General features: G+C 44.2%; 1 pseudogene across 1 annotated transcript; it reads right to left on the reverse strand.

The window, feature by feature from the left end:
* Positions 1 to 8,046: 8,046 nt before the first annotated feature.
* Positions 8,047 to 12,067, reverse strand: LOC103796098 (palladin pseudogene; annotated as a pseudogene). The gene has a single exon (XR_008475059.2). The product of XR_008475059.2 is annotated as a palladin pseudogene (transcript).
* Positions 12,068 to 12,324: the final 257 nt, after the last annotated feature.

Below are 12,324 nucleotides of genomic sequence, written 5' to 3' on the forward strand. Positions count from 1 at the left end.
CATATAACAATATTAACCCTAAATGTAAATGGACTAAATGCACCAATCAAAAGACACAGACTGGCAAATTGGATAAAAATCCAAAACCCATCAGTGTGCTGTATCCAGGAAACCCATCTCACATGCAAGGATACACAAAGGCTCAAAATAAAGGGATGGAGGAAGATTTACCAAGCAAATGGAGAGCAAAAAAAAAGCAGGAGTTGCAATTCTCAGCTCTGATAAAATAGACTTTAAAGCAACAAAGATCAAAAGAGACAAAGAAGGCCATTACATAATGGTAAAAGGATCGATACAACAAGAAGAGCTAACAATCCTAAACATATATGGACCCAATTCAGGAGCACCCAGATACATAAGGCAAGTTCTTAGCGACTTACAAAAAGATTTAGACTCCCACACAATAATAGTGGGAGACTTTAACACTCCACTGTCAATATTAGACAGATCAACCAGACAGAAAATCAACAAGGATATCCAGGGCTTGAACTCAGACCTGGAGCAAGCAAACCTGATAGACATTTACAGAACTCTCCACCCCAAATCCACAGAATATACATTCTTCTCAGCACCACATCACACCTACTCTAAAATTGACCACATAATTGGAAGTAAAGCACTCCTCAACAAATGCAAAACAACTGAAATCATAACAAACAGCCTCTCAGACCATAGTGCAATCAAGTTAGAACTCAGAATACAGAAACCAACCCAGAACCGCACAGCTTCATGGAAACTGAACAACTGGCTCTTGAATGTTGACTGGGTAAACAATGAAATGACGTCAGAAATAAAGAAGTTCTTCGAAACCAATGAGAACGAAGATACAACATGCCATAACCTCTGGTACACTTTTAAGTCTCTAGAGGAAAGTATATAGCAATAAGTGCCCATATGAGGAGAATGGAGAGATCCAAAATTGACACCCTATCGTCAAAATTGAAACAGCTAGAGGAGCAAGATCAAAAAAACTCAAAACCCAGCAGAAGACAAGAAATAACTAAGATCAGAGCTGAACTGAAGGAGAATGAGACACGAAAAACCCTTCAAAAAATCAATAAATCCAAGAGCTGGTTTTTTGAAAAGATCAACAAAATAGACAGACCACTAGCCAGATTGATTAAAAAGAAAAGAGAACAACCAAATAGATGCAATAAAAAATGATAAAGGGGAAATCATTACAGATTCCACAGAAATTCAAACCATCATCAGAGAATATTACAAACAACTCTACGCACATAAACTAGTAAACCTGGAAGAAATGGATAAATTCCTGGACTCCTGTGTCCTCCCAAGCCTAAACCAGGAGGAAGCTGAAGCTATGAATAGACCAATAACAAGGTTAGAAGTCGAGGCAGCAAATAAGAGCCTACCACACAAAAAAATCCCAGGTCCATACGGGTTCACAGCCGAATTCTACCAGACACACAAAGAGGAGCTGGTACCATTCCTTCTAAAACTATTTCAAACAATCCAAAAAGAGGGAATACTTCCCAAATCATTTTACGAGACCAACATCATCCTGATACCAAAACCCGGCAGAGACCCAACAAGAAAAGAAAACTTCAGGCCAATATCCATGATGAACATAGATGCAAAAATCTTCAATAAAATATTGGCAAGCCGAATGCAACAGCAAATCAAAAAACTTATTCACCATGATCAAGTAGGATTCATCCCGGGGATGCAAGGCTGGTTCAACATACGCAAGTCTATAAACGTAATTCACCACATAAACAGAACCAGAAACAAAAACCACATGATTGTCTCAATTGACGCAGAGAAGGCATTTGACAAAATTTAACAGCCCTTTATGCTAAAAACCCTCAATAAACTCGGTATCAATGGAATGTATCTCAAAGTAATAAAAGCTATTTATGACAAACCAACAGCCAGTATCATACTGAATGGGCAAAAACTGGAAGCATTCCCTTTGAAATCTGGCACTAGACAAGGATGCCCTCTTTCACCACTCCTATTCAATATAGTTCTGGAAGTTCTAGCCAGAGCAATCAGGCAAGAAAAAGAAATAAAGAGTATTCAAATAGGAAATGTGGAAGCCAAATTGTCTCTATTTGCAGATGACATGATAGTATACCTAGAAGACCCCATCACCTCAGCCGAAAAACTCCTGAAACTGATAAGCAACTTCAGCAAAGTCTCAGGATATAAAATCAATGTGCAAAAATCACAAGCATTCGTCTACACCAATAACAGACTTAAAGAGAGCCAAATCAAGAACGAACTGCCATTCACAATTGCTACAAAAAGAATAAAATACCTTGGAATACAACTCACAAGGAACGTAAGGGACCTCTTCAAGGAGAACTACAAACCACTGCTCAAGGAAATCAGAGAGGACACAAACAGATGGAGAAACATTCCATGTTCATGGTTAGGAAGAATTAATACCGTGAAAATGGCTATACTGCCCAAAGTAATTTACAGAATCAATGCTATCCCCATCAAGCTACCATTGACTTTCTTCACAGAACTGGAAAAAACCACCATGAACTTCATATGGAACCAAAAGAGAGCCTGCATAGCCAAGTCAATTCTAAGCAAGAAGAACACAGCGGGGGGCATCACACTACTGGATTTCAAACTATACTACAAGGCTACAGTAATCAAAACAGCATGGCACTGGTACCAAAACAGAGATATAGATCAATTGAACAAAACAGAGGCACCGGAGGCAACACAACATATCTACAACTATACAATCTTTGATAAACCTGACAAAAACAAGCAAGGGGGAAAGGATTCCCTGTTTAACAAATGGTGTTGGGAAAACTGGTTAGCCATGTGCAGAAAGCAGAAACTGGACCCCTTCCTGACACCTTACACTAAAATTAACTCCAGATGGATTAAAGACTTAAACATAAGACCTGGCACCATAAAAACCCTAGAAGGAAATCTAGGCAAAACTATCCAGGACATAGGAGTAGGCAAGGACTTTATGAACAAAACACCAAAAGCATTGGCAACAAAAGCCAAAATAGACAAATGGGACCTAATGAAACTCCACAGCTTCTGCACGGCAAAAGAAACAGTCTCTAGAGTGAATTGGCAACCAACAGAATGGGAAAAAATTTTTGCAGTTTACCCATCTGACAAAGGGCTGATATCCAGAATTTACAAAGAACTCAAACAGATTTACAGGAAAAAAACAAACAAGCCCATTTAAAAGTGGGCAAAGGATATGAAAAGACACTTTACGAAAGAAGACATATATGAGGCCAACAATCATATGAAAAAATGCTCATTGTCACTGGTCATCAGAGAGATGCAAATCAAAACTACATTGAGATACCATCTCACGCCAGTTAGAATGGCGATCATTAAAAAATCTGGAGACAACAGATGCTGGAGAGGATGTGGAGAAAAAGGAACACTTTTACACTGTTGGTGGGAGTGTAAATTAGTTCAACCATTGTGGAAGACAGTGTGGCGATTCCTCAAGGCCTTAGAAATAGAAATTCCATTTGACCCAGCAATCCCATTACTGGGTATATATCCAAAAGACTATAAATCGTTCTACTATAAGGACACATGTACACGAATGTTCATTGCAGCACTGTTTACAATAGCAAAGACCTGGAATCAACACAAATGCCCATTGATAATAGACTGGATTGGAAAAATGTGGCACATATACACCATGGAATATTATGCAGCAATCAGAAATGATGAGTTTGTGTCGTTTGTAGGGATATGGATGAATCTGGAGAACATCATTCTCAGCAAACTGACACAAGAACAGAAAATGAAACACAGCATATTCTCAGTCATAGGTGGGTGATGAAAAATGAGAACACATGGACACAAGGAGGGGAGTACTAAACACTGGGGTCTATTGGGGGGAAAAAGGGAGGGCCAGTAGGAGGGGGAGGTGGGGAAGGATAGCCTGGGGAGAAATGCCAAATGTGGGTGAAGGGGAGAAGGAAAGAAAAGCACACTGCCATACGTGTTCCTACGCAACTGTCTTACATGCTCTGCTCATGTACCCCAAAACCTAAAATCCAATTAAAAATTAAAAAAAAAAGAATGTTATTTTTTTACTTTTTGTTTCCTTGTTTGTTTTTATTTTAAAAAACTACATTTCCATAAGTATTTTAGAATCAACTTTTTCGTTTATATATATACCCACAAACACAAAACCTATAGAATGCGAATTGGGATGTTTAATCTGTAGATGAATGGTTTGGTGAGCCTGGCTCTGGGCTGTCCTGTCTACTCTCCCTTTGCAAGAAACAGTTATGGGAAGGGGCCTGATGTATCTGCTGATGTGTCCACTGATAGGAGAGCTGCTTTGCACGAGAGGCCTGATCCATGAAGACAGACACAAGATCAGGGGGCTCCAGGCTGCTCTGAGTGTTGCACACTGCCTGCTTCCCCCACATCCCGAGGCATGAGAGAAACACAGAGGTTGTATTACATTCTCAGAGAATGCCAAATTGGCCCAGCAGGCTCCAGAAAACCATTCCGGAACTTGATTTGCAAAGATTAAATCTCTGCCTTCAATCTATTAATTTCAGACAAAGGAAGGAATAAAGCTTAGCCCAGAATCCAGAAGGGAGAGGCCTTGCTCTTCTTTCCAGTGGAACTGCAGAGAGGAGGCTGGCTTCGCCTGGTCCCCTGGAAACGCTCCCGGTGCCAAGCCCTGCACACTTTGTGAGGTGCTGTTGCCCCTTATCTCCTCCATGTCTGTCTCATTTGCCTGAAGGTGTGGCTGTCCATCAGTGGGTAGGGGGTTGAGCGGCTGCTCCTGAGCACAATGTGGGCTGCACCCAAAGAGGCTGGAGCAGTGGAAAGGCAAGCATGAGAGGACCTCAGACCTTTCCTTAGGAACATCAGGAGAATACAGCTGGAAAGGCTTGCCCTCCTGCCATCTGCTCCACCAGGCTTTCCCAAGGGACTTCCTATGCTTCCTGGCTGCCCAGTGACCCTGGTCTTTCCAAATTTTACCCTTCCTGGTCATAAATGCATATCATTGGAGGATTATGATGGCTATGGAAATTTACTTCACACCCCGATGAACCTGTCTTCAGGAACACCTACTAATTTCATCAAGTAATCGGCCAGGTTGGTGGCATTCTCCCTCCTGGAGCCGCCTCTGCTAGAAAGGGTCCAGCACATTTGGTAGAATTTGTTACTTTTCCCTGGAAGTAATTTGTGTTTTGGGCACTCATCACTAATACATGATTCACTTACCTTGGTTTTCCTGTTATGATTTTTGTCTTACCCTGGCTGACCTTGTGGCTACTGCATTTGCCCACCACCGCCCTATTGCAGGTGTCCCAGAGAGCTGAATTCCCTTCTCTGTCAGTGCTTCTGGGTGATAGAGCCCTCTGTAAACTCAAGAAGACCTGGAAGGTGGTTCAAGGACTCTACCCGACCCACAAGAGGTCCATCATTGTATCACAGGGAAGCTGTGATGGCTGTTACTCTGCCATTATGATGAGATTTGGACTTCATCCAAAGCAACATGGGGTCTGGCCTTGGGCAGCCTTGCTTCTCATACTGCCCTGCCTTTCTGGCCATCTGCTTCCTGTGTGTAAACAGATAGCCCCGAGCGGACACCCTGTGGTGTCAGTGGGAATTAGCATCCCTCTTTCCTCTGCTTTCTCCAAGTCGCCTTCATGACCTTTCGCAGCAGAGTCACACAGAATCTCTGTCGTTCAGCTTCACGGGAAGCCAGCACCTGCCTCAGGGATCCCTTAGCTATGCCCTGTTATCTAAATATTATCAATTCTCAAAAATACTTCTCTCTGGTTCTGTGATCAATGGCGGAAGCAGGGATGTGATCACAAGTCCTGAAGGTGGCACCTGGACCTTCCTGGTGGGGAGCTCATTTGCTGAAGCTACCAGGGATCCCACTCTGCATGAAAAAGGGACCAAATGTTGGGCTCCAAACATCCAGATGCTTTGCCTTAAGTCATCATGACTTCTGGGTACATGACTTCCTCAGTTTTGTTTCCCAGTTTAATCCCAGAAGAATGAGACCCCAGGACTAGAAGAGTGAGTAGTAGCCTCTGTCTGCCAGGTAGGTAATGCAGTGGAGTTGCTGCTCTGAGCCCCAGGGGCATGTGCCAAGGCAGGCAAGCATCATGGGACCGAGCCAAGGGCACTGGCTGACTCAGAGACCTTATCCTTAGGTTCTGGGTTCTTAATTTCTTAGCAAAGTACTTAAACTTTTTGAATCCCAATGTTCTCATTTATGAACTGAGAAGAATAATACTTATCCTAAGATATTTTTGAAGAGACTGATAAGAATAATGCAGATAAAGGTGCTCGTGCCTCCTGCGGAGCTTTTGTGTGCATCTCTGCGGAGTACATGCCTTGCAGTGGATGGCTGGGCCATAGGACAGGTAAGTTTCACCTTCACGAGAAGGAACAAGCTCCCCTGTGCACTCCTCTAACCATGTACAGGAGTGCAAGGCAGACCGGGCACCACTCCCCATTTGCCACCCTGCAGTATGTCAGGATTATCCACCTTTGCCATGTGACCTGGCAGTTCTTCCTGCCGGAGCACATTTCTGTCCAGTTGGTGATGGACTTGGCCAGGCCATGCACTGCCTTATGGGTCAGATCTGCAGATCTGTGGCAGACAGAAACCAGACATGTGCTCATGTGGCTTCATGTGGCCTCCTGGGCTATGGTGCTGCTCCATGAGAAGAGGATGAGCCAGGCAACCAAGGCACCTTCCACGCTCTCCAGAAGGGAGCCTTGTGGAGCCAAACCAAACCTGACCAGATGGGGCCAGAGCAGGGTGGATGATGAGAAACTACTTGACGGGTACATGTATGGTATTTGGGCAATGGGTACCCTAAAAGTCCTGACTGGACCATTATGCAATCTGTGCAGGTAACACAGCGTGCAGCTCACTGCAGCCTTGAACTCTTGGGCTCAAGCGATCCTCCTACCTTAGCTCCCTGAGTGTCTGTGACTACAGGCATTTGCTACGATACCCAACTAATTTTCTTTCTTTTAAAACTTTGTGTGGACATGGAAGGTCTTACTATGTTCTCTAGGCTGGTCTCAAACTCCTGGATTCAAATGATTCTCCCATGTCAGCCTCCCCAAGTGCTGGGAATACAGGCAGGAACTACTGTGCCTGGCCAATACCACACAAATTTATACAAATTTAAAAAATGCAGCTGCCCCGAAGCCCAGAATCTGGCTGGGCCCAGTAGGGCTCAAGCCTGCTCAGCCCCCAGCCCTAGCTGGCCCTGGGGAGTGTGCCTCAGTGTTTGTTGTTAGAAGCCACTACCCTGAAATCATTTGTTAAGGGAAAAACTGACTAATAGGGTTCATGAGTGTGTGATAAATAATTTGAGGTCCATTAATTCAAAACAGACTATGATATGACAATAGAAATATATAATACACAAAAATAAATTACATAAATCATGATACAAATACTGACAATACGATGCCATTCACACAAAGTTAAAATGCAGGCATATAATATGTTACTTAGGAATAATAGGGAAGGTAAAGTATTTTTAAACATCCAGAAATGATGGTAGTCACCTGCAGGGATGGATCAGAGGCAGATTGCTAATCAGAGATTTAAATGTTTTGGCAAAGTTGTGTTTTTGTTGGCTTTTTTTCACTTTTTGAGACAGGGTTTCTCTCTGTAGCCCATGCTGGAATGCAGTGGTACCATCATGGCTCACTACAGCCTTGAACTCCTGGGTTCAAGAAATCCTCCCACCTAAACCTTCTAAGCAACTAAGACTATAGGCTCGCACCACTATCCTGACTAATCTTTTATTATTATTATTTTAGAGATGGGGTTCTAGTATGTTGGTCAGGCTGGTCTCAGACTCCTGGGCTCAAGTGATCCTCTTACCTTGGCCTCCCAAAGTTTATTTTTATGCTTCTAATTTGTCTGTCTCATGTTATGAAACGAATATGAAATGTTAAAATTTAAAATATTTGTAAGTAACTTAAACAATTCAAATATTACCTTGTCCGTCTTTTTTTTTTTGTCAAATATTTATTGATGTTAAATCCACATTATTCCAGCACAACAATCCAAAGTACTATGATAGTACTTTTTTTTATAAATACAATATAAAAGTGGCAAAATAATACTATTTAATCCCAAACCCAGCAAATTGGCAAAAAAGTCACATTCAGAAAAATTTGCCAAGTAAGACATAAGTCATAATTCTACAATAGAGATAGGTCCACGAGAGGCTTTGTATGGTATCTTAAATCCCATCTTAGCAATGCATAGAAGTGTGGTCAAAGAAATTTGAACGACACTGCATAGAACATCTGCTACCCAGTGCTCAAGCCTATTAATCACTGAAACCTTGGTTGGTTGTGTTCTTACAAAGAAGTAGAAAGCTGTACATGTGAAACAGTAATATGAAGTATATGGGGTGGTACACAGATATAAAATCATTTTTTAAAATACTACGTATGAATTGAGTAACTGAGCTAAGAGAGGCCAATTATAAATAATGAAAGATATATGTGTTTTACGTAAGGAATACAGTGTTTTCTTTTCATAGCAAAGTACCATTAAAGCCTCATGTTTTATACTACTAGGTTAAATTATTTTTCCTCCTTTTTAAAATTAACAGTTCCAACTTAAAACCATCAAGTCTGGTCAGAATCAACTCAGTCTAGCTGATGCAAAATCACATGCATTAAAAAAGCAGTCTTTACCGAGATACCTTTACAAACCTTGGAATCCAGTACCTTCTCAAGGTAAGGTTTCATGGCAGCAGGGAAGTAAACTAATAATTCCACTCACCACATCTTGGTGCCTTTGAAAAAGTGCCTTATGGCACAAACCTGTTTTTGTCTCCCCTTGTCTCTCCACTTCCTTCAAGTAGACTAGATCCTACAGGCAGTTTCTCATTTATGCTACCTTGCAGTCTCAATCCATTTTCAACCTGCTTTGCATACCTACAATCTTCCACTACTATCCGAACTTCAGGCACCACAATCTCCACAGCATGTGTGCTCCATGCTTCCAGCTGGCCCTAGGTTCCTCCAATTGTGAATGGCGGTGTATTTTTCACCTGTGTTTAAGATTAATTTTCAAGAAAACCAAAGAAAAGCCTGGCCTTTGCTACCTCTCCTGCACCTTCTACTTTTATCTAAATGGACACATTATAATTGTGCTGGTTGCATTTTCCTTCATTCTCTTCCCTTTTCCTTGCAAACCCATGATTCCTCCAAATACTATATATGCCTTGGTCATCTGGGTGGTTTGTTGCTTTTTGTGGAATGAACTGTAATATATTTCTGCTTTATTCAAAGCACTTTATATTATTTATATTTAAGTTAGCCTTTTAATATGGTTTGTAAATAGCCTTTTAATATGGTTTCCTACCAAGGTAGCATGAAAACACTATACATAAAGAAAAAAATGTTAAGAACTAAGGTATTAACCTTATTAGAAACTCTTGATATTACTAAAATTTAAGGCAAGTAGTTCCTTCCTTATGATTTAATATAAAAACATTGGCAAAAAGACAAGGCATTTACTTGGATTTCTTTGTCATTTCTTCTTTTTTCATCCTTATGTATTGCAGTCAGTTCGCTGTATCTGTCTGAATACACTGCACTTCAGAATCATTGTAGTATTGTTTGTGGTACAACTGCCTCATTAAACATTTCACACTGTCAGGCTACACAGCACCTATATCTTGTGTTTAAAGCACTTGTAGATAACACAACTTGTGATTACCTGTGAACAATTGATTTCCTTTAGTATTTTGGCATTTTAGGTCACTTTAATCACAGCAATTCCAAAGTTTTAATTGGACAGTAAATGTGAATTTTTTGTGCAATGTGTATATTTCTATTAGCATCATCTACTTAAACTCTCAGTTTGGTATATCAAGTAAGAAAAATATTATTTTGGTGTTTTTTATAAATTTTTTTATAGCCAAAGGTATGTTTCTGCCTTTTACATAATGTGACAAAGGAATATGCTGGTCAAGGCAATGGCTGTTTCAGTGTTTCAGCTTTAACAAGAATGCTGGATTACAGGTCCTCACTTTCTACCAAGGCAGTATTTAGTGTCAGGGGAGATGGGTTGGCTTCAGGTTGGAACGCTGCTTTGATGTCTAGTCCCTGGTCCGAAAGTGCTGCATAGCGACTGGCTGAGGGCTGCACTTTTTTTGGCTTGGTGCTCTGTGACTGCTGATGCCACTGGGTGTAAACGTCCAGCCTGGCAGTACAGGACACAATCCCTGCTTCATTCCTGGCTGACACAGTGTACCACCCAGCATCTTCTTTTGTGGTTCCCTGAATGAGCAGGCAGATGTAGCCATAGTTGTCCTGGTGCATGCTCACTCCGTCAGGGCTGTGAGTGAGTGATTCCAAAATATCTGAGGTGGTGGCACTCCCAATACACCACATTCCAGCTGCACTGGGTACCCATCAGCAACACCTGTGTTTTGTAGCTTCTCAATAAACACAGGGGGTTTATGTGCTTCTTTAGCAGCAACCACAAACTCCAGGCTGAATGAGTTCTGTCCTGCACAGTTGGTGGCTATGCATGTGTAGATGCTGGCATCGCATGACATGATTGGCTCTATGATCAGAGAGTGCACCCCGTTCTCACCCACCAACATCTTGTGAGCACCGTCAGGGCGTATGGGCTTCCCATCTAGTTGCCAGCTTAGATCTGGGGTTGGTAACCCACTGACCTTGCAGTCCATTCTGCAGAGCTTTCCTTCTTGAACAGTCAAACCTCCAGGAGCCTGAAAGAAGTGAGGTCTGAAGAATCGCTCCTGAATTGGTTCATTTTCATCTCCACTGTCCCTTGATCTAGAACGAGGCCTTCTGACATGAGGATGGCCTGAGGGAAAGCGGGGACTTCGACCTCTTTGGTTGACAGCCTATACCATTAGCCGTCCAGTACAACTGATGCAGCCCTGAGGGTTTGAAGCCATAACTGTGTAATTCCCATCATCATCTAAAGCGGAGGCTGAGGTATGGAGGAAGCAGGTCCCATCGAGATCTCTTTGAATGGTGTAGTTATCACTCTTTGGAGAGATCTGCTTCCCATCTTTAAACCAACAGACCTTTGGCTTTGGATTTCCAGCCACTCTACATGTGACAGTTACCGGCATTCCCTTAAAGATCTTATCATGTTTCAGCTTCATCTCAAAGAATGGTGCCGTTCCATTTTCCACAGGCACATCTCCATACTGAACTTTGTCACCTGATTCATCCACAGGAGACCTTTCTAGCCTGTACTCTATTTCACTGATGAGTCTCTGTTCACAGCTGGAGACTTTGTATTCCTGATTAGCTGTTTCCTCTTCTGGCTCCTGAATATTGAAGACAGTTGCACTGTCGGCACCTAGCAGTAGAGGAGCTATTCTTTCTTCATATTTTAACCTCGGCTGGCCATTGTTCAGGAGGTCTTCCTTGAAGCGAAGTTTTCGTGCCAGGTCTTGAATAACAGCATCCTTTGTGCCTTGAATCTCCTCATCAGAGGCTATTCTAGCAGGCCTAACTGGCCTTCTTCGGAAACCCTGCGGGGGTGACGCCCTTGGGCAGCCCCAGGGCGTTGACGGCGGCCGGCGGCGGCTGCGAGGTCAGCAGGGCGCTGAGGAAGGCCTCGGGGGTCTGGCTGTGGCCGAAGCGGGCGGCGGGCGAGAAGCCGTGGGAGGCGGGGCCCGGGCTTGGGAGCGGCGGCGGCGGCGGGAACACGTCGGGCACCTGGAGGGCCGCCGTAGGGCTGAAGACCGGGGGCGGCGGCGGCGGCGGCGGAGGCGGCGGCGGAGGCGACGGCGAGTACAAGCCCCAGGGGGCGGCGCGGTCGCGCAAGCGAGCGGCCAGGGCGTCGGGGACAGGGGCAACGGGAGGCTGGACGAGCAGGGGCTGGAGGCAGGCGTGCCGTGTCCCGAGAGGGGCCGGAGGTTCCTGCGCGGCGATGAACTGCTTAGGGCGCGCGCCGTAGTTGAAGGAGCCGGAGGACTGCATGGCGGGGGTGGCGCGGGAGGCCAGCGCGCTCATGGGCTCCGGGGACGCGGGCGGCGCGCAGGCCGCGAGCTCGGGGAAGGCGGGTGGCGGCGGAAAGGGCGGCGAGGGTGGCGCCCTGCGGGCTGGCGGGGGCTGCCAGGCGCCGGCCTCCTGCTCCAGGCGAATCCGGTTCTGCAGTTGCTGGATCTTCAGCGGGTCGGTCGCGTCCCGCCGCTGCCCGAGTCCGCGTCCGGAGAGAGCGGGAGCCGCTGAGGACTCCGCCTATCCGTCTTTATAAATTTGCCCACGCACACGAAGCTTGCCGGATCCACACCTGTGTCACAGCGGAGGACCCCAGGGCTCTTCCTCGCCTTGACA

This window comes from Callithrix jacchus, chromosome 10 (assembly GCF_049354715.1).
Source record: "Callithrix jacchus isolate 240 chromosome 10, calJac240_pri, whole genome shotgun sequence".
Lineage (NCBI taxonomy): Eukaryota > Metazoa > Chordata > Mammalia > Primates > Cebidae > Callithrix > Callithrix jacchus.